Genomic DNA, 22,030 nt, shown 5'->3' on the forward strand with positions numbered 1-22,030 from the left:
AGGGTTGGACATGGGGGAGTGGGAGGTTATGGGGAGTGAGGGTGGGCTTGGCCGGCCGGCAGCTGGGCCGTGGCCTGCTGGGCCGAAGCCCAAGGGGCCGGGGGGGGGGGGGCTTTCTCCTTTTTGTTTTCTGTTAGTTTTGTTTTGTTTTCTTTTATTTATTTCCCTTTTCTGTTCTTTTTATTTTAGAGCCTTTTAGCATTTTCTAAAAACGAGTTTCCTTCACAACAATTACCTACGTAATATCTGGCACTAACCGAACATTTTGTTTTAATGTTTGAAAACTTTTGTTGTATGCCATATTTGGAATTTGAATTTTGAATCGGTTTTTGAACTAACGAGGAATTAGCAACAGTAACGGAGGTGATGTGGCATCATTAGCAGAGTTTTACTGTAGCTTAATTATCCGGGCGTCACAGCCCGATGGGCCTCCTCCGGTGCACTTCCTTGGCCTCCTGGGTCTCTTCTAGGAAGAAAAAATCTTCAAAAAGTTTTGTTGCATTTGGACTCCATTTGGTATTGATTTTCTATGAAGTAAAAAACAGCAACTGGCACTGGGCACCATGTCAATAGGTTAGTCCCAACAACTGATATAAAGTTGCTAGTAAATGAGTATAAAACATCCAAGAATGATACTTTAATAGCATGGAACAATCAAAAACTATGGATACGTTGGAGATGTATCACACATCTTCATTTGCACCCACTTCCATTCCCGCATCTGTGGAGTTCATCCCCTGTTCTTCTGAGCACTTGTCCTGAGGCAGCGGTAGTACCGCTCATGCGGTACTGCCGTTGGTCCAGCTCCGTGACTACTACCGCTTATTCGATGTGTTTTGTTGCCTCCTCGCGTGATACGTCTCCAACGTATCTATAATTTTTTCTTGTTCCATGATGTTATATCATCATTCTTGGATGTTTTACAATCATTTTATAACAACTTTATATCATTTTTTGGGACTAACCTATTGACATAGTGCCTAGTGCCAGTTGCTGTTTTTCGCTTGTTTTTTTATTTCGCAGAAAATCAATACCAAACGGAGTCCAAATGCAGCGAAACTTTTTGGAGATTTTTTCTGGACCAGAAGGAACAACTTGGGCCAAAGAAGTACCAAAGGGGTGCCCCGAGGGGGGCACAACCCACCTGGGCACGCCTGGGGGCCCAGGCGCACCCTGGTGGGTTGTGCCCACCTCGGTGGCCTCCCGCACCGCCTCTTTGCTCTATAAATACCCCGAAAATCCAAAAACCCTAGGGGAGTCGACGAAACACAATTCTAGCCGCCACAAGTTCCAGAACCATGAGATCCAATCTAGAGACCATAATGGAGGGGTTCATCATCCTCATTGGTGCCTCTCCGATGATGCGTGAGTAGTTCATTGTAGACCTACGGGTCCATAGGCAGTAGCTAGATGGCTTTATCTCTCTCTCTCTCTCTCTCTCTCTCTCTCTCTCTCTCTTTTGATTCATAATACAATGGTCTCTTGGAGATCTACTTGATGTAACTCTTTTTGCGAGGTGTTTGCTGGGATCCGATGAACTTTGAGTTTATGATCAGATCTATTTTTATCCATGAAATTTATTTGAGTTTTGATATATTATATGCATGATTGCTTATAGCCTTGTATTTCTTCTTTAAATCTTTGGTCTAGTTAGGCCAACCAGATCGTTTTTTCTTGCCATGGGAAGAGGTGCTTTGTGATGGGTTTGATCTTACGGTGCTCAATCCGAGTGATAGAAGGGGACATGACACGTATGTATCGTTGCTATTAAGGATAACAAGATGGGGGTCTATTCCTACATGAATAGATCTTGTCTACATCATGTCATCGTTCTTATTGCATTACTCCGTTTTTCCATGAACTTAATACACTAGATGCATGCTGGATAGCGGTCGATGTGTGGAGTAATAGTAGTAGATGCAGGCAGGAGTCGGTCTACTAATCTTGGACATGATGCCTATATAATGATCATTGCCTAGATATCGTCATAATAATTTGAAGTTCTATCAATTTCCCAACAGTAATTTGTTTACCCGCCGTATGCTATTTTTCTCGAGAGAAGCCACTAGTGAAGTCTACGGTCCCCGGGTATATTCTTTATCATATTTGCTTTCTAATCTGTTATTTGCCTCTTTTATTTTCAGATTTGTTATTCCAAAAACCCAAAAATACCTTGCTGCAATTTTTTGTTATTCATTTTATTTTGCGTTTCCGCGAGATCTATTTATCCAATCTACTACAAACCAATCTATCTTTTACCCGGGAGGGATTGACAACCCCTCTTACGCGTTGGGTTGCAAGTATTTGTGCTTTATGTGCAGGTACCGTTTACATAGTGTTGTGTGGTTCTCCTACTAGTTCGATAACCTTGGTCCCATCACTGAGGGAAATACCTACCGTAGCTATGCTGCATCATCCCTTCCTCTTCGGGCAAAATACTGAGGCGGACACGAGCCATCAAGAAAGGATTTCTGGCGCCGTTGTCGGGGAGACATCATCATCTATCAGGTTCCTAATCACAAATCTCATCTCCTTGCAATTTACATTATTTGCCATTGATACGTCTCCGTCGTATCTATAATTTTTGATTGTTCCATGCAAATATTATGCAACTTTCATATACTTTTGGCAACTTTTTGTACTATTTTTTGGGACTAACATATTGATCCAGTGCCCAGTGCCAGTTCCTATTTGTTGCATGTTTTATGTTTCGCAGAAACCCAATATCAAACGGAGTCCAAGCGGGATAAAAACGAACGGAGAATTATTTTGGAATATTTATGATTTTTGGGAAGTAAAATCAACGCGAGACGGTGCCCGAGGGGGCCACGAGGCAGGGGGGCGCGCCCCAGGGGGGCAGGCGCGCCCTGGACCCTCGTGGGCACCCCGTAAGGCGATTGACGCTCTTCTTTTGCCACAAGAAAGCTAATTTTATAAGAAAAATATGGGCGAAAGATTCAACCCAATCGGAGTTACGGATCTCCGGATATAAAAGAAATGGTGAAAGGGCAGCAGAAGAGAACGCAGAAACAGAGAGAGACAGATCCAATCCCGGAGGGGCTCTCGCCCCTCCCACGCCATGGAGGCCAAGCACCAGAGGGGAAACCCTTCTCCCATCTAGGGAGGAGGTCAAGGAAGAAGAAGACGAAGGGGCCCCCTCTCCCCTTCTCTTCCGGTGGCGCTGGAACGCTGCCGTGGCCACCATCATCATCAACGCAATCTTCACCAACAACTTCACCGCCATCATCACCAACTCTCCCCCCTCTATGCAGCGGTGTAACCTCTCTCTTACCCGCTCTAATCTCTACTTAAACATGGTGCTCAACGCTATATATTATTTCCCAATGATGTATGGCTATCCTATGATGTTTGAGTAGAACTGTTTTGTCATATGGGCTATTTTATGATCAAGATTGGTTTGAGTTGCGTGTTTTATTATTGGTGCTGTCCTATGGTGCTCTCCGTGTCGCGCAAGCGTGAGGGATCCCCGCTGTAGGGTTTGCAATATGTTCATGATTTGCTTATGGTGGGTGGCGTGAGTGACAGAAGCACATGCCCGAGTAAGTAGGTTGTTTGCGTATGGGATAAAGGGGACTTGATACTTTAATGCTATGGTTGGGTTTTACCTTAATGATCTTTAGTAGTTGCGGATGCTTTCTAGAGTTCCAATCATAAGTGCATATGATCCAAGTAGAGAAAGTATGTTAGCTTATGCCTCTCCCTCAAATAAAATTGCAATAGTGATTACCGGTCTAGTTATCGATTGCCTAGGGACAAATAACTTTCTCGTGACAAAAAGCTCTCTACTAAAACTAATTTAGTTGCGTCTTTATCTAAACAACCCCTAGCTTTTATTTACGCTCTCTTTATTTTCTTGCAAACCTATCCAACAACACCTACAAAGTACTTCTAGTTTCATACTTGTTTTAGGTAAAGTGAACACTAAGCGTGCGTAGAGTTGTATCGGTGGTCGATAGAACTTGAGGGAATATTTGTTCTACCTTTAGCTCCTCGTTGGGTTCGACACTCTTACTTATTTAAAGAGGCTACAATTGATCCCCTATACTTGTGGGTTATCAAGACCTTTTTCTGGCGCCGTTGCCGGGGAGCAATAGCGTGGGGTGAATATTCTCGTGTGTGCTTGTTTGCTTTATCACTAAGTAATTTTTATTTGCTGTTCTTAGTTGTTCTTTATCTTTAGTTATGGATATGGAACACGAAATACCAAAAAAATTAGATGTACTTGCTACTCATGGAGATGGGAAACCTCCTAAAACCCTCGATGCTGGTTATGTGAAAGATATTATGTACTACTTTGATAATCTCGATAAAACCCCATTCAACTATGTAATGGGAGACACGTTGGATCAATGCAAATACTTTAGGGATTATCGCTTGACTCAAAAAGGGAAACTATTATGGGATCAAATTCATATGTTGAAGTGGTATGCTAGGCAACTATGCTTGAGATATGATTATACTTGTTGCTCTAGGATGAATTCTCCACACCTTCCCTTTTCATGCAAATTTAATGATAATGAAACCTTGGCTTCTTATGCTAGAGGTATATATGATTACTATGATGTGGAACAAATAGAAGAATTTGTTGCTTTTATGGGTGCTTATGAAATTGAATCTATGTTCAAAGAGTTTGAAAATCTTTATGATGCTGTTTATAGACCTGAAAATTTTGCCATACTTAAATATTGCTATGATAATTATGCTTCTAATGCCTATGTTGAACCATATATTGAGGACTACTCCGCTGTCCAAGAAGAGACTAATATTTTGCAGGAGTCTATGGAAGAAGAAATTGATGAAACTGTGAGCTCATTGGATGAAAAAGATGATGAGGAGAGCGAAGAACAAAAGGAGGAAGAGCGGATTAGCTACCCGTGCCCACCTTCTAATGAGAGTAACTCTTCAACTCATACATTGTTTAATTTCCCTTCGTGCTTACCGAAGGATGATTGCTATGATGACTATTATGATCCTGTTGATTCTCTTGAAATATCCCTTTTTGATGATGCTTGCTATGCTTGTGGCCAAGATGCCAATATGAATTATGCTTATGGATATGAACTTGCTATAGTTCCTTATATTAATCATGAAATTGTTGCTATTGCACCCACGCATGATAGTCCTATTATCTTTTTGAATTCTCCCGACTACACTATATCGGAGAAGTTTGCCCTTATTAAGGACTATATTGATGGGTTGACTTTTACCGTTGCGCATGATGATTTTGATGAATATAATATGCATGTGCTTGCTGCTCCTACTTGCAATTATTATGAGAGAGGAACTATATCTCCACCTCTCTATGTTTCCAACAAGATAAAATTGCAAGAAACTGTTTATACTATGCATTGACCTTTACTAGGTGTGCATGAATTGTTCTTTTATGACATGCCGATGCATAGGAAGAGAGTTAGACTTCGTCATTGCTTGATATATGTTGCCTTGTGCTCACTACTAAATGCCAAATCATTGCTAATTAAAATTGGCTTTGATATACCTTGGGATCCGGGTGAATTCACTACTTGAGCACTATATGCCTAGCTTAATGGCTTTAAAGAAAGCGCTGCCAGGGAGACAACCCGGAAGTTTTAGAGAGTCATTTATTTCTGTTTTGTGCTCTTATAAAGTTTAGAAATAAAAATAATGTGCCAAGGTTTGCCTTTAGGATGTTTACAATGCATCTTGGTTTGTGCGGTGCAGGACAGAAACTTTGGCTGTAGTGCGCGATTTTAATTTTTTTACTGGAATGTCAAATGGTTCTGATTCTTTTTGCACTGTCTTTCTATACAAATGTTTTATTTTTCCTAATTTTGGAAGAATTTTTCAAGTATCAGAAGTATGGTGAATGTTCAGATTATTACAGACAGTTCTGTTTTAGACAGATTCTGTTTTTGATGGATAGTTTGCTTGTTTTGATGAAACTATCGATTTATATCAGTGGATTAAGCCATGAAAAAGTTATACTACAGTAGACACAATGCAAAAAAAATATGAATTGGTTTGCAACAGTACTCAGAGTAGTGATTTGCTTTATTATACTAACAGATATTACCGAGTTTTCTGTTGAAGTTTTGTGTGGATGAAGTGTTCGATGATCGAGAAGGTCTCGATGTGAGGAGAAGGAAGAGAGGCAAGAGCTCAAGCTTGGGGATTCCCGAGGCACCCCAAGTAAATATTCAAGGATACTCAAGCGTCTAAGCTTGGGGATGCCCCGGAAGGCATCCCCTCTTTCTTCAACAAATATCGGTATGTTTTCGGATTCGTTTCGTTCATGCGATATGTGCAAATCTTGGAGCGTCTTTTGCATTTAGTTTTCACTTTTTTTATGCACCATGCTGATATGAGATAGTCCTTGGTTTACTTATAAAATGCTCTATGCACTTCACTTAAATCTTTTGAGTATGGCTTTATAGAATGCTTCATGTGCTTCACTTATATCATTTGAAGTTTGGATTGCCTGTTTCTCTTTACATAGAAAACCGCCATTTGTAGAATGCTCTTTTGCTTCACTTATATTTGTTAGAGCGTGGGCATATATTTTGTAGAAAGAAATAAACTCTCTTGCTTTACTTATATCTATTTAGAGAGATGACAGGAACTGGTCATTCACATGATTAGTCATAAAATCCTACATAAAACTTGTAGATCACTGAATATGATATGTTTGATTCCTTGCAATAGTTTTGCGATATAAAGATGGTGATATTAGAGGCATGCTAGTGGGTAGTTGTGGATTAGTAGAAATACTTGTGTTGAGGTTTGTGATTCCCGTAGCATGCACGTATGGTGAACCGTTATGTAACGAAGTCGGAGCATGAGGTATTTATTGATTGTCTTCCTTATGAGTGGCGGTCGGGGACGAGCGATGGTCTTTTCCTACCAATATATCCCCCAAGGGGCATGCATAGTAGTACTTTGCTTCGAGGGCTAATAAACTTTTGCAATAAGTATATGAGTTCTTTATGACTAATGTGAGTCCATGGATTATACGCACTCTCACCCTTCCATCATTGCAAGCCTCTTCGGTACCATGCATTGCCCTTTCTCACCTCGAGAGTTGGTGCAAACTTTGCCGGTGCATCCAAACCCCGTGATACGATACACTCTATCACGCATAAGCCTCATTATATCTTCCTCAAAAAAGCCACCATACCTACCTATTATGGCATTTCCATAGCCATTCCGAGATATATTGCCATGCAACTTCCATCATCATCATATACATGATTTGAGCATTTATTGTCATATTGCTTTGCATGATCGTAAGATAGCTAGCATGATGTTTTCATGGCCTGTTCGTTTTTAGATGTCATTGCTATGCTAGATCATTGCACATCCCGGTACACCGCCGGAGGCATTCATATAGAGTCATATCTTTGTTCTAGTATCGAGTTGTAATATTGAGTTGTAAGTAAATAAAAGTGTGATGATCATCATTATTAGAGCATTGCCCCAGTGAGGAAAGGATGATGGAGACTATGATTCCCCCACAAGTCGGGATGAGACTCTGGACGGAAAAAAAGTCAAAAGAAAAGAGAAGGCCCAAAAAAAGAGAAAAAAACAAAAAAAAGAGAGAAAAAGAGAGAAGGGGCAATGTTACTATCCTTTTACCACACTTGTGCTTCAAAGTAGCACCATGTTCTTCATATAGAGAGTCTCTTGAGTTATCACTTTCATATACTAGTGGGAATTTTCATTATAGGACTTGGCTTGTATATTCCAACGATGGGCTTCCTCAAATTCCCTAGGTTTTCATGAGCAAGAAAGTTGGATGCACACCCACTTAGTTTCAGTTTGAGCTTTCATATACTTATAGCTCTAGTGCATCCATTGCATGGTAATCCCTACTCCTCACATTGACATCAATTGATGGGCATCTCCATAGCCCGTTGATTAGCCGCGTCGATGTGAGACTTTCTCCCCTTTTGTCTTCTCCACATAACCCCCATCATCATATTCTATTCCACCTATAGTGCTATATCCATGGCTTGCGCTCATGTATTGCGTGAGGGTTGAAAAAGCTGAAGCGCGTTAAAAAGTATGAACCAATTGCTTGGCTTGTCATCGGGGTTGTGCATGATTTGAATATTTTGTGTGGTGAAGATGGAGCATAGCCAGACTATATGATTTTGTAGGGATAACTTTCTTTGGCCATGTTATTTTGAAAAGACATGATTGCTTTATTAGTAGGCTTGAAGTATTATTGCTTTTATGTCAAATGATAGACTATTGCTTTGAATCACTCATGTCTTAATATTCATTCCATGATTAGATATGTGATCAAGATTATGCTAGGTAGCATTCCACATCAAAAATTATCTTTTTTATCATTTACCTACTCGAGGACGAGTAGGAATTAAGCTTGGGGATGCTGATACATCTCCGTCGTATCTATAATTTTTGATTGTTCCATGCCAATATTATGCAACTTTCATATACTTTTGGCAACTTTTTATACTATTTTTTGGGACTAACATATTGATCCAGTGCCCAGTGCCAGTTCCTATTTGTTGCATGTTTTATGTTTCGCAGAAACCCAATATCAAACGGAGTCCAAACGGGATAAAAACGGACGGAGAATTATTTTGGAATACTTATGATTTTTGGGAAGTAAAATAACCGCGAGACGGTGCCCGAGGGGGCCACAAGGCAGGGGGGCACGCCCTGGACCCTCATGGGCACCCCGTAAGGCGGTTAACACTCTTCTTTTTCCGCAAGAAAGCTAATTTTATGAGAAAAATATGGGCGAAAGATTCAACCCAATCGGAGTTACGGATCTCCGGATATAAAGAAACGGTGAAAGGGCAGCAGAAGAGAACGCAGAAACAGAGAGAGACAGATCCAATCCCGGAGGGGCTCTCGCCCCTCCCACGCCATGGAGGCCAAGGACCAGAGGGGAAACCCTTCTCCCATCTAGGGAGGAGGTCAAGGAAGAAGAAGACGAAGGGGCCCCCTCTCCCCTTCTCTTCCGGTGGCGCTGGAACGCTGCCGTGGCCACCATCATCATCAACGCAATCTTCACCAACAACTTCACCGCCATCATCACCAACTCTCCCCCCTCTATGCAGCGGTGTAACCTCTCTCTTACCCGCTCTAATCTCTACTTAAACATGGTGCTCAACGCTATATATTATTTCCCAATGATGTATGGCTATCCTATGATGTTTGAGTAGAACTGTTTTGTCATATGGGCTATTTTATGATCAAGATTGGTTTGAGTTGCATGTTTTATTATTGGTGCTGTCCTATGGTGCTCTCCGTGTCGCGCAAGCGTGAGGGATCCCCGCTGTAGGGTTTGCAATATGTTCATGATTTGCTTATGGTGGGTGGCGTGAGTGACAGAAGCACAGGCCCTAGTAAGTAGGTTGTTTGCGTATGGGATAAAGGGGACTTGATACTTTAATGCTATGGTTGGGTTTTACCTTAATGATCTTTAGTAGTTGCGGATGCTTGCTAGAGTTCCAATCATAAGTGCATATGATCCAAGTAGATAAAGTATGTTAGCTTATGCCTCTCCCTCAAATAAAATTGCAATAGTGATTACCGGTCTAGTTATCGATTGCCTAGGGACAAATAACTTTCTCGTGACAAAAAGCTCTTTACTAAAACTAATTTAGTTGCGTCTTTATCTAAACAGCCCCTAGATTTTATTTACGCTCTCTTTATTTTCTTTCAAACCTATCCAACAACACCTACAAAGTACTTCTAGTTTCATACTTGTTTTAGGTCAAGTGAACACTAAGCGTGCGTAGAGTTGTATCGGTGGTCGATAGAACTTGAGGGAATATTTGTTCTACCTTTAGCTCCTCGTTGGGTTCGACACTCTTATTTATCGAAAGAGGCTACAATTGATCCCCTATACTTGTGGGTTATCAGCCATTCGCCTCTCGTTTCATCTCCCCCACTTCACAAAAAATTGCCGTTTTATTCGCCCTCTTTTTCGTTTGCAGTTTTCTCGTCAGATCTGTTTTTGTGTGCAATCTTGTTTGCGTAGTCATGATGACTCAAGAAAACACCAAGTTGTGTGATTTTTCCAATACCTATAATAATGATTTTATTAGCACTCCGATTGCTCCTCCCGCCACTAGCGCAGAGTCTTGTGATATTAATGTCACTTTGTTGAATCTTGTTATGAAAGATCAATTTTTTGGTACTCCTAATGAGGATGTCGCGTCCCATCTTAACACATTCGTAGAATTATGCAATATGCAAAATAAAAAAGATGTGGACAATGATATTGTGAAGTTGAAATTATTTCCGTTTTCTTTGCGAGATCGTGCAAAATTTTGGTTTTCTTCTTTGCCTCGCAATAGTATCGATTATTGGGATAAGTGCAATGATGCTTTTATTACTAAGTATTTTCCGCCCGCAAAAGTTATTTCCCTTAGAACACAAATCATGAATTTTAAGCAACTTGAGCATGAACATGTTGCATAATCTTAGGAAAGAATGAAATTGGTGCTAAGAAATTGCCCTACTCATGGTTTAAATCTTTGGATGATCATACGAAATTTTTATGCGGGATTGAATTTTGTTTGTAGAAATCTTTTAGATTCCGCCACGGGTCGTCCTTTAATGGAAATTACTGTGGGTGAAACTACTAAATTGCTTGATAATATTATGGCAAATTATTCACAATGGCATACCGAAAGAGCACCTACTAGTAAAAAGATTATTTTGGTTGAAGAAATAAATTCTTTGAGTGAAAAAGTTGACGCTCTTATGAAATTGGTTTCTAATATAAGTGCTCCTATTCATCTTAATGATGTGCCTTTATCTACTTTGATTGAGCAAAATAGTGATACCGTAAATGTTAATTTTGTTTCGCAAAACAGTTTTAATAATAATGCTTATAGAGGTAATTTTAATCCTAGGCCTTTTCCGGGAAATTTCTCTAATAATTATGGTAATTTCTATGGTAATCCCTCTTACAATAATAATAAGAACACCTCTGATCTTGAGAATAATATTAAAGAATTTATCAATGCTCCAAAAGTTGTCAACAATATGATAGAAAAAAAGTTGAATAAAATCGATGATATGTCTAGAAGCATTGATAGAATTTCTCACGACGTAGAAAATCTCAAGTTGAAATTTTTTGTGCCTAAGGTTGAGGAATCAATTAAAGCTTTATATAGTTCTATGGATGAAAGTAAGAAAAGAACCGCTATGCTTAGAGCTAAAAGAGAATTTTTAGAAAGAGCGTTTTCTTGTGATTGCTTTCATAAAAATGAAGAAGATCTTAAAGTGATTGGTTTTTCTTCTATTGATTCCTTGTTTAGTAAAATTTAAATTGATGACAAAGCGACTAAAGAAGAGTCAACTTTAGTTAGAAGGTGTCCCGATAATTTGGAGGGTGAAAATATTGTTGAGAAAATTGATGAAAGTGGGTTTGGAGAGGTCAAAACTTTAACTAGTGATGTGCCCACTCTTTTGGATTACAAAGACTTTAATTATGATAATTGCTCTTTAATTGATTGTATTTCTTTATTGCAATCCATGATAAATTCACCCCATGCTTATGAATGAAATGAAGCTTTTACTAAACAAATAGTTGATGCCATGATGAAAGCTTTGGAAGAAAAGTTCGAATTAGAGATTTCAATTCCTAGAAAATTACATGATGAATGGGAACCTACTATCAAAGTCAAGATTAAAAATTATGAGTGTTTTGCTTTATGTGACTTGGGTGCTAGTGTTTCCACAATTCTGAAATAATTATGTGATGTGCTTGGTCTTACCATGTAGCGACCCAACCTCAGACGGTCAAGTCTCTGTGTATCTGTGCCATCCCTGGATCAGTATGCTGGCACGCACAGTACATCGATTTATATATCAAAGTGCAATCACATGTAAAAATAACGTAAAACTGATATATACCTCATAAGTCTCAGCGGAAACAATCGAACGGGTGTGGAGTCCCATCAACGCCAACGGCAAGTTGAGTGTAGACCGTAACCCTAAAACGTAACTCTTACTCGTCATAGAAATTCCTGCAACATAAGACGTTGCAGCCCTGTAGGTCAGTACTTTGAATGTACTGGCAAGTCACATCAATAAGAATAATGAACCTATTTGTACATGCAATTTGGCTGGTGGAAAGCTCTAAGTTTAGTTTTTGCATAAAGCTAGTTTTTCCCTAGAATAAAAGATATTATTCTATCACTACAGGATAGCATATGATGAGTTGGCAAACCCAATTCAATCCATTCCCCAAAGTTTTTAAAACCCAACTGTTTAAATTAAGGATGGTGAGATCTCCCGACATTTCCACTACTAGATGCTCAAGTTGTCCGTAACCGGGGACATGGCTAATCGATTAGGTTTTAACACTCTGCAGAGGTTTGCGCACTTTTCCCCACAAGACTCGATCGCCTCCCTTGAAGTTCTCGCACTGCCTGGCGTTTGAGAACAGGATGACCGAGACATAGTCTTTCGAAAGTATTTCCCCTTAACCCACGGATAGGCCGGTACACCTACTCATTCTACATCTGCTAGCCTATCCCAGAAGAGGTCACACTATCTACTCAAATAAGCCAAAGCCCATATTGTCTTGTGGCTGCACATGTAAGCTTCTAGACATGTAAACACCTTTGATCCCTTTGACCTGGGCGGACGGACCACTAGTGGTGCACCACCATGGATTTCCCATGCGTGCCCCACTATATTTCGCCACCATTCAAACCAAGTTTCCGCCCAGGTAGTTCATTTAATTCTTGGTCCTAATTACTACTTTATCACTCAAGTCTCGCCATGAACACTTCCCAATCCACGTCTAAATTTGCGAGGCAGAAATAAACTTACACGGTGGTGACAAGGTTGTATGGTGCAGACCTACCTCAAATGAACTACTAGGTAAACGCATAGCCATCATAAGATTCCTACCATGCAATCCTATTGCAAAGGACTAAGTGCATAAATAAAACATAGGTAATTGGAAGAATGGTCAAATGTGAACTTGCCTGGTAATAGTTGATGAAGATTATACCGCTCTCAGAATTTTACTTATTAGAACTATTCGTCACTCTCCGATGAAAATCTATAAAGTCAAACGTTGCATTCACATAAGCAATCATTTCGGAGAACCAAATAACATGTAACATGAAAAGACTTGGAAATCCAAATGAAAACACCACACACTTAACTATAAAAAAATACTGTGTGCAAAACACATGTGACATACGGTTCAAAATTGTGATGTGAACTATAGTGCGTACAAGGCATAGGAGTAAAACTATCATGGACAGATCCTAAGTGGGTGAAAATATGGGACAACGGTCCAAGTTATAGGATTTGTCTATGGTGACAAAGGATAAAAAGAATCAACTCAATCGGAGCTACGGTTTAGGAGATATGGCGAGTTGAAGTTTGAATTCAAATGTGAATAAAGTTCAAATTTGAATCTGACAAAAGTTTATAAATATGATATCACTAGATACAACTAATCATGATGAATAATTTGCCGCTGATTTCATCGAGTTTGGATCTACGGTTAAAAAGTTATGGCCAATCTAAGTTTAGGGGCTAAACCGAAAACTCACGGACTTGACTGTGAAAGTTTTATTCGCGACCAGGTCCCTGGCCATGTGGCAGATTTCTAATAGCTGAAGACTGTTCACTCCAGCAGCTATACGACGAACGACCACTAAGTAAAATAAAACCACTACCGCGGCTAAATAAGAAGAAAACCGGATACCTATTTTCACTAAACCGCGCAGTTTAATAAAACCGCGGTTAACCGATCTAATACTAAAAAAATAAAAAATAAACGAACGAGAGGGGGCTCGTCTTACGGTAGCGACGACGACGTACAGGAGGCAGCGGCGCTCGCGTTAGGCAGCGGACGGAGCGACGGCTGCGGTGGCCTCCGACGGCGGGGGAGAAGGCGAACGAGACCGACGTGGAGTGGGCGGTCCGGTGGTGGAGGCGGCGTGCGTCGGGGTGGCCGAGACGGACGGAGCGAAGGTCGGCGGCTCTGTGCTCCGGCGAGGACGCGGGTCGTCGGGGCGGCGTCTCCGGCGAACCTAGGGGCAAAGCAACATGTCAACGAGATGCGGTAGATCGAGAGAGTGAGATTGATAGAGAGAGTGGAGGCCGGCGTGGTCTACTGGCGACAAAAACAACGGTGAGGTCCTCCGGTGCCGGTGAGATCCAACTGACGAAGGCGGTGGCTCGGTTGAGCGAGGGGGTGAGCAAAGTGGCAGAATCGAACGAGGGGCGTCGGGGGCATTTATAGGCGCTAGGAGGGGCTGCGGAGTTGTCGGGATGATGCTTATCCCGAGAGGGATGCGGCCAGCGGGTTCGGGGCACGGGCGCATGCTCTATCTGAACGGGAGGAGCGGGAGGTTGGAGATGACACGGGCGGGCCCCATCTGGCAGCGGCAGCTGCCTGCGAGCGAGAGGTCGACGGCGGGCGTGCGAGGCGGTGGCCTCCGGGCGCTGGGAGCAGACCGCGGTGCTCCTGGCCTGGCGCGGCTTGCTGTGGCCATGGGCCGGCTCTGGCCAGCGGTGGCTGGGCCTACGTGCGGGTGCGCGTGCGTGTTTTTTTACAAAAAAACTTTCCGAGGCCAAAACGAAACCAAACAAAATCCTAAAAATACCACGATAATTTCTAAAATTTACCTTAGAATATCTAGAGCACAATGAACATTTATTCAAGCATAGAAGAATTTGAAAATATTTTCCTAATGCATTTAATGCACTTTTTGCAAATCGAATAAATACCAAATAAGTTCTAAAAACTCCAACTAATATTCAAATGAAACTTCCATCTCTTTTATATTTTGAGGAAGTCATCTTATCCCCTCTCCTTTATTTAGTTTTTTGAGTGGAAAATAATATTTGAACATTCGAGAAAACTCCAAAATGCAATAAATCATGAGATGCAAATGATTTCAAATATTATTTTAAAATAACGTCTATTGGTTTCATAATCCATTTCCATTTTCTTTCTGATAATTGAAGGAGTCATATTTCCTTCTCTCTTTATTTTATTTGAATGAATGGAAATGTTTTTGAAACTCAAAATGGAAAACTTTCCAAAAGTGAACCAAATGAAATTCAGAAGTGCTACTCATCACTTCCCACTCTATTTCATATATTTTGAAGAAGTCCTATTATCTTCTCTCATGAAAATCCTTGAGTGGCATAAAGTTTCTGAGTTGGACTATTGTTCAAATGGAATTCAAATCTACTTCAAAACCCCTTTTCTTTTCTTTAAATGAAAGAAGTCATATTATCTTCACTCTAGGGTTTTGTGATGAAATGAATTTGAATTCATGGAGATCAAAATACAAGATGAAAGTTTTAGGAAAGTCCTTTGATTCTCTCCCATTCAACTTTCAAAAAGTTTAAATTTTCCACTCAATTTCACACAATCAATCACACAACAAACGAACAATCATAATTAATTATTTAATATAACATTCCAAAATTTAGAATTTTGGGATGTTACATACCAACATTGATGAGTGTTCCTTAAATTTGCACTTGGAGGATTCTAATATTAAAAAGCCTTTGGGAAGAATTAATGATGTTCTTATTCTTGCAAATAGAAATTATGTGCCCATAGATTTTATTGTTCTTGATATTGAGTAATCCGCCTTGTCCAATTATACTTGGTAGACCATTTTTACGTACTATTGGTGCCGTGATTGATATGAAAGAAGCCAATACTAAATTTCAATTTCCACTAAGGAAGGGTATGGAACACTTCCCTAGAACAAGAATCAAGCCACCATATGAATCAATCATTAGGGCATCCTATGGATCTAGAAATAAAGATGACAATACTTAGATCTATGCATTATGCCTAGCTAGGGGCGTAAAATGATAGTGCTTGTTGGGAGGAAACCTAATGAATAAAATTTATTTTTGCCTTTTTCTTTCTGTTTTTGAGTGTTTGCACAATTATGCCTCTGTTAATTGATTTTTGTATCTTTTAATTAGTGTTTGGGCCAAGCAAAGCCTTTGGGATCATGTTGGGTGATAGTTGATTTGATCTTGTTGAAAAACAAAAACTTTTACGCTCAGTAAAACAATTTTAATAAATCACAGAGGCGTGATAAATTTCTGAGATTTTTACACAAGATTTATATACAAATTTCCGACATCTTCCTATTTTTTCATAATTTTTGGAGTTACAGAAGTATACGAAGTTTTCAGATTGCTACAGACTGTTCTTTTTTTTACAGATTCTGTTTTCTTTGCGTTGTGTGCTTATTTTGATGAATATATGGACTTTATCGGGGGGTATGAACCATACTAAAGTTGGAATACAGTATATATAATGCAAAAATAAAATATGAATGGGTTTTCAATAGTACTTAGAGTGGTGATTTGCTTTGTTATACTAACGGATCTCACTAAGGTTTTGTTGAGTTTTGAGTGATTGAAGTTTTCAAGTTTTGGGTGAGATCACGATGGATGAAGGAATAAGGAGTAAGAAGAGCCTAAGATTGGGGATGCCCCATGGCACCCCAAGTTATTATCCAAATATAAACAAGCAACTAAGCTTGGGGATGCTCCCCAGTGGCATCCCCTCTTTCTTCTAAGGACCATTGGTATTTTACTTGGAGCTATATTTTTATTCGTCACATATCATGAGTTTTGCTTGGAGCGTCTTGTATTATATGAGTCTTTGCTTGTTTTGATTTTTAGTTTGTGTCATCTATCCTTGCTGGACACACCTATTTGAGAGAGCCAAAATTATGCTATGATTTGTTAGAATTGCTCTATATGCTTCACTTAATTTTTTTTGAGCTATGGAATTATTCTAGTGCTTCACTTATATCTTTTTGAGCACGGTGTGCTTTAATATTTTTGAAGAAAAGCTCTCATGCTTCACTTAGATTTATTTGAGAGTTAGTAAAATTTTAAACAAATTCTCTGATGCTTCACTTAAATTATTTTGAGAGATGAAATTTTTTATGCTCATGTTCTTCACTTAAATTTGTTTGAGCTATCAAAAGCAACATATGAAACTAGTTCCAAAGTGATAGATATTCAAGAGGGATATAATAAAAACTTCCATGAAGATCACTGGGCAAAATAAACTTGATTCTTTGTAATAGTTTTGCGATATGATGATAGTGATATGTGAGTCATGTTGGTGAGTAATTATGCTTTAGTAAGAATATTGGTGTTAAGGTTTGTGATTCCCTATGCAAGCACGAAAGTCAATAGATATGCCATGAAATTACATCCTACTTGTGATGCATTATTCGGTGTTAGTTATGCTTAATGCTCGCTTATGTGATTTTTCATTTCTTGGTTAGATGCTTCTCAATCTATTTGCTAGCCTTCCCTTGCACTAAGTGGGAATACTACTTGTGCATCCAAAATCCTTAAACCTAGTTTGCCATATGAGTCCACCATACCTACCTATGTGCGGCATTCTCTTGCCGTTGTAAGCAAATTTGTATGTGCCATCTCTAATTTTCAACATAAATTTCCTTTTCGTGTGCTCGTACCGCTCATGAAACAATAGGGGGTGGCTGATATTTTTCCATGCTAGATGTGTTGTTCTCAAGATGAGTGTTTATTCACTTGTCATTGCACGAGAGTACGACAAAGGTATTAGGGATGCCCAGTCCCAAAATGAAAAAATGAATTTACTTTATGTTGTTAAATAATAAATTCCTTGGAAAGTGTTGGTATGGACGGTACCCGTGGATACGGCTAGCCGTGGAATGTGAAAGTATGGTGGAAAAAGGAATAAACTTCAATTTCTGTTTGGGAACCGCCTATGATATATCTAGCATGGAAAGTATTGGGAACTACTCGATCGTTTTCCTTGACAAGAAAAGCATGCCACCAAAAATGTTTCATCTCTATTTTTTCTTCGCTTTGAGCTCTGGCACCTCTACAAATCCCTACTTCCCTCTGCGAAGGGCCTTTATTTTTTACTTTATGCAATTTTTTAGTCTCCATCTTCTCTTATAAAGCACCAACTAAGGGGTACTATGATCGTACTTGCGCATTGGGTGTAACTAATATGCGAGTGTGTTTCATGAATGGATCAATGATTGAGCATAATGGGCTAGGGATAACTTGCTTTAGTATTGATATTTTGAAAGACATGGTTGCTTGTTGATATGCTTGAGTATTTAAATCTTCATGTCAAAACTATACTATTGCTTTGAATCATATGAAAGTCCATATGTCCATGCTACAAAAGAAAAGAATATGTGATGAACATGTTAGGCAGCATTCCACATCAAAAATTCTGTTTTTATCATTTACCTACTCGAGGATGAGTAGGAATTAAGCTTGGCGATGCTGATACATCTCCAATGTATCTATAATTTTTGCTTGTTCCATGCTGTTATATTATTATTCTTGGATGTTTTACAATCATTCTATAGCAACTTTATATCACTTTTTGGGACTAACCTATTGACATAGTGCCCAGTGCCAGTTGCTGTTTTTTTGCTTGTTATTTTACTCCGTAGAAAATCAATACCAAACGGAGTCCAAATGCAGCAAAACTTTTTGGAGAATTTTTCTGGACCAGAAGGAACAACTTAGGCAAAAGAAGTACCAGAGGGGTGCCCTGATGGGGGCACAACCCACCTGGGCGCGCCTAGGGGCCCAGGCGCGCCCTGGTGGGTTGTGCCCACCTCGGTGGCCTCCCACACCTCCTCTTTGCTCTATAAATATCCTGAAAATCCAAAAACCCTAGGGGAGTCGACGAAACACAATTCCAGCTGCCGCAAGTTCCAAAACCATGAGATCCAATCTAGACACCATCACGGAGGGGTTCATCATCCTCATTGGTGCCTCTCGATGATGCGTGAGTAGTTCATTGTAGACCTACGGGTCGATAAGCAGTAGATAGATGGCTTTCTCTCTCTCTTTTGATTCACAATACAATAGTTTCTTGGAGATCTATTTGATATAACTCTTTTTGCGGTGTGTTTGTTGGGATCCGATGAACTTTGAATTTATGATCAAATCTATTTTTATCCATGAAAGTAATTTGAGTTTTGATCTCTTATATGCATGATTGCTTATAGCCTCGTGTTTCTTCTTCGAATCTTTGGTTTAGTTAGGCCAACTAGATCGATTTTTCTTGCCATGGGAAGAGATGCTTTGTGATGGGTTCGATCTTATTGTGCTCAATCCCAGTGATAGAAGGGGACATGAAACGTATGTATCATTGCTATTAAGGATAACAAGATGGGGTCTATTCCTACATGAATAGATCTTGTCTACATCATGTCATCGTTCTTATTGCATTACTCCATTTTTCCGTGAACTTAATACACTAGATGCATGCTGGATAGCGGTCGATGTGTGGAGTAATAGTAGTAGATGCAGGCAGGAGTCGGTCTACTAATCTTGGATGTGATGCCTATATAATGATCATTGCCTGGATATCATCATAATTATTTGAAGTTCTATCAATTGCCCAACAGTAATTTGTTTACTCGCCGTATGCTATTTTTCTCGAGAGAAGCCACTAGTGAAATCTACGCCCCTCGGGTCTATTCTTTATCATATTTGCTTTCCGATCTATTATTTGCCTCTTTTATTTCTAGATCTATTATTATAAAAACCCAAAAATACCTTGCTGCATTTTTTATTTTTTATTTTATTTTACGTTTCCGTGAGATCTATTTATCCAATCTACTACTAACCAATCTATCTTTTACCCGGGAGGGATTGACAACCCCTCTTACGCGTTGGGTTGCAAGTATTTGTTCTTTGTGTACATGTAGCATTTACATAGTGTTGCGTGGTTCTCCTACTGGTTCGATAACCTTGGTCTCATCACTGAGGGAAATACCTACCGTAGCTATGTTGCATCATCCCTTCCTCTTCGAGGAAAATACTGATGTAGCGACCCGACCTCAGACGGTCAAGTCTCTGTGCTCAGTGTCATCCCTGGATCGGTAATGCTGACACACACAGTAATCGAAGGATTTATAACAAAGTAGCAATCACACACTTATTACATCGAATGTCTCCAAAGAGAACTTATTACAATAAATATGGCTTAAGGCCATCTAAATAAGATAACAGCGGAAGGCTTGGAAGATAAAGTGAGTCCATCAACTCCAACGGCATAGCTGAGTGCACGACAACGTCCTAGCGAACCTTACTCTTCGTCTGAAAAATCTGCAACATGATACGTTGCAGCCCAAAAACGGGTCAGCACATGGAATATGCTGGCAAAATAACACAGTAGAGCAATGAACATATAAATGCTATCACTACATGCATATATGGCTGGTGGAGGCTCTATGGTTATATATTTTTGCGAAAAGCCAATTTTTCCCTACAACAAAGGAATAAATCTTATTTAACTATCATGGTGGTTGAAACATCATTGAGAAGGTTCCTCCAACTCAATCCCAATTAAAGTAATCATTTAACCCAACAAATTAATTTAGAGTGATGAGATCAAATCAATAACTCAAGTACCAGATACTCAAAATTGTCCATAACCGGGGACACGGCTAACCATGATTAGTTTATACACTCTGCAGAGGATTGCACACTTTTCCCCACAAGACTCGATCTCCTCCGTTGGATTTCTTGCACTACCAGGTGTTTGAGAAACGGATGATCGAGACACAGTCTTTCAGAAGCATTAACTCTTTACTCTGGGTGGACAGTTACACCTACTTTCCCTCTACATCTGCTAGCCCACCACTGAAAGAGGTCACACAACATACTCAACTATGCCAGAGCCCATAATGGCTTGTGGCTGCACACGGAAGTTTCTAGCATGAATAATCTTGTGATCCCTTTGAGCCTGGGTGGCGGACCGTAGGATGATCACACGGGTACTCCGGGATATCTGCTGAGTTCCTGAGTTGTACCTTCCTTGTCCATACTTTCTCTTGCGGCTCTCAATCTGCTGCTGCTTCCCTTCAATCATAAGAGCCTTATCTACCAACTTCTGGTAGTTGTTAAATGTTACCACCATCAACTGCATGCTCATCTCATCATTTAGCCCTTCCATAAACTTCTCCTTCTTCGCGGCATCTGTGGCCACATCATCAGGGGCATAACGAGATAGCTTACTAAACTCATCCACGTACTGAGCCACAGTACGATTTCCCTGGCGCAAGTTGCGAAACTCGCGCTTCTTCATGCTCATAGCTCCAGTTGAGACATGGGCTGTGCGGAATGCTTGTTGAAACTGATCCCAAGTGATATTGGCTATGGGGAAAGTGGTTGTGTAATTCTCCCACCATGATGCTGCTGGTCCATCCAATTGGTGTGCGGCAAAACGCACCTTCTCATCATCAGTGCAACCTGCGGTGGTCAACTCCCTTCCAATCTTGCGTAACCAGTCATCCGCAACTATGGGCTCGGTGCTACTGGAAAACACCGGCGGCTGCAACCTCAGAAAGCGGGCTAAGTTGTCGACTTGAGGTGGTGGCGGCGGATTGTTGTTGTTGTTGTTGTTGCCTTGGTTCTGGACTAATATCTGCATCAAGGCATTATGCTGCTGGATAAACTGGGTGATCTCCAGTGGGAAGACAAATCCGGTATCACGTCTCGGAGGCATCTAATGGGTGTAGAGGGGAGAGATTAGAATAGAATGAGGTCTAGTGAGAAAGCACTACCCATATGGACATGAGAAAAACACAATCATATCATATCACTCAATCAAGCAAGCAAGGGCATACAATCGGTCTAGAACTAACGTTAAAAGTGCTCGGACTACTACTATATACATGGGGGAAACTACTGATCATATGGTGGTCATCTAGAAATATTGATCGGTGGAAGACTCCATGATATCCGTTCCAGCTTCGTCTTCATAGTCATCATCGCTACTGTCAGGATCGGAGTCGGTGTCGTCGATGATGATGTAGTCTTTAGAATGAATTTCCTTGGGTTCATCGTCTTCTCCTCCTGGCGCGGGGTCTCCTAGGAATACTCCTATCTTTCTTATCAGGTCGTCATTCTTCTCCACGAGTATCGTCATTTCCTCCTCATATCCATCGCGTGTAGTCTTGAGTTCCTCTTCTAGCTCCGTGATCCTAGTCAT

The sequence above is a fragment of the Triticum aestivum genome, chromosome 3D, assembly GCF_018294505.1.
Source record: "Triticum aestivum cultivar Chinese Spring chromosome 3D, IWGSC CS RefSeq v2.1, whole genome shotgun sequence".
In the NCBI taxonomy this organism is placed as follows: domain Eukaryota; kingdom Viridiplantae; phylum Streptophyta; class Magnoliopsida; order Poales; family Poaceae; genus Triticum; species Triticum aestivum.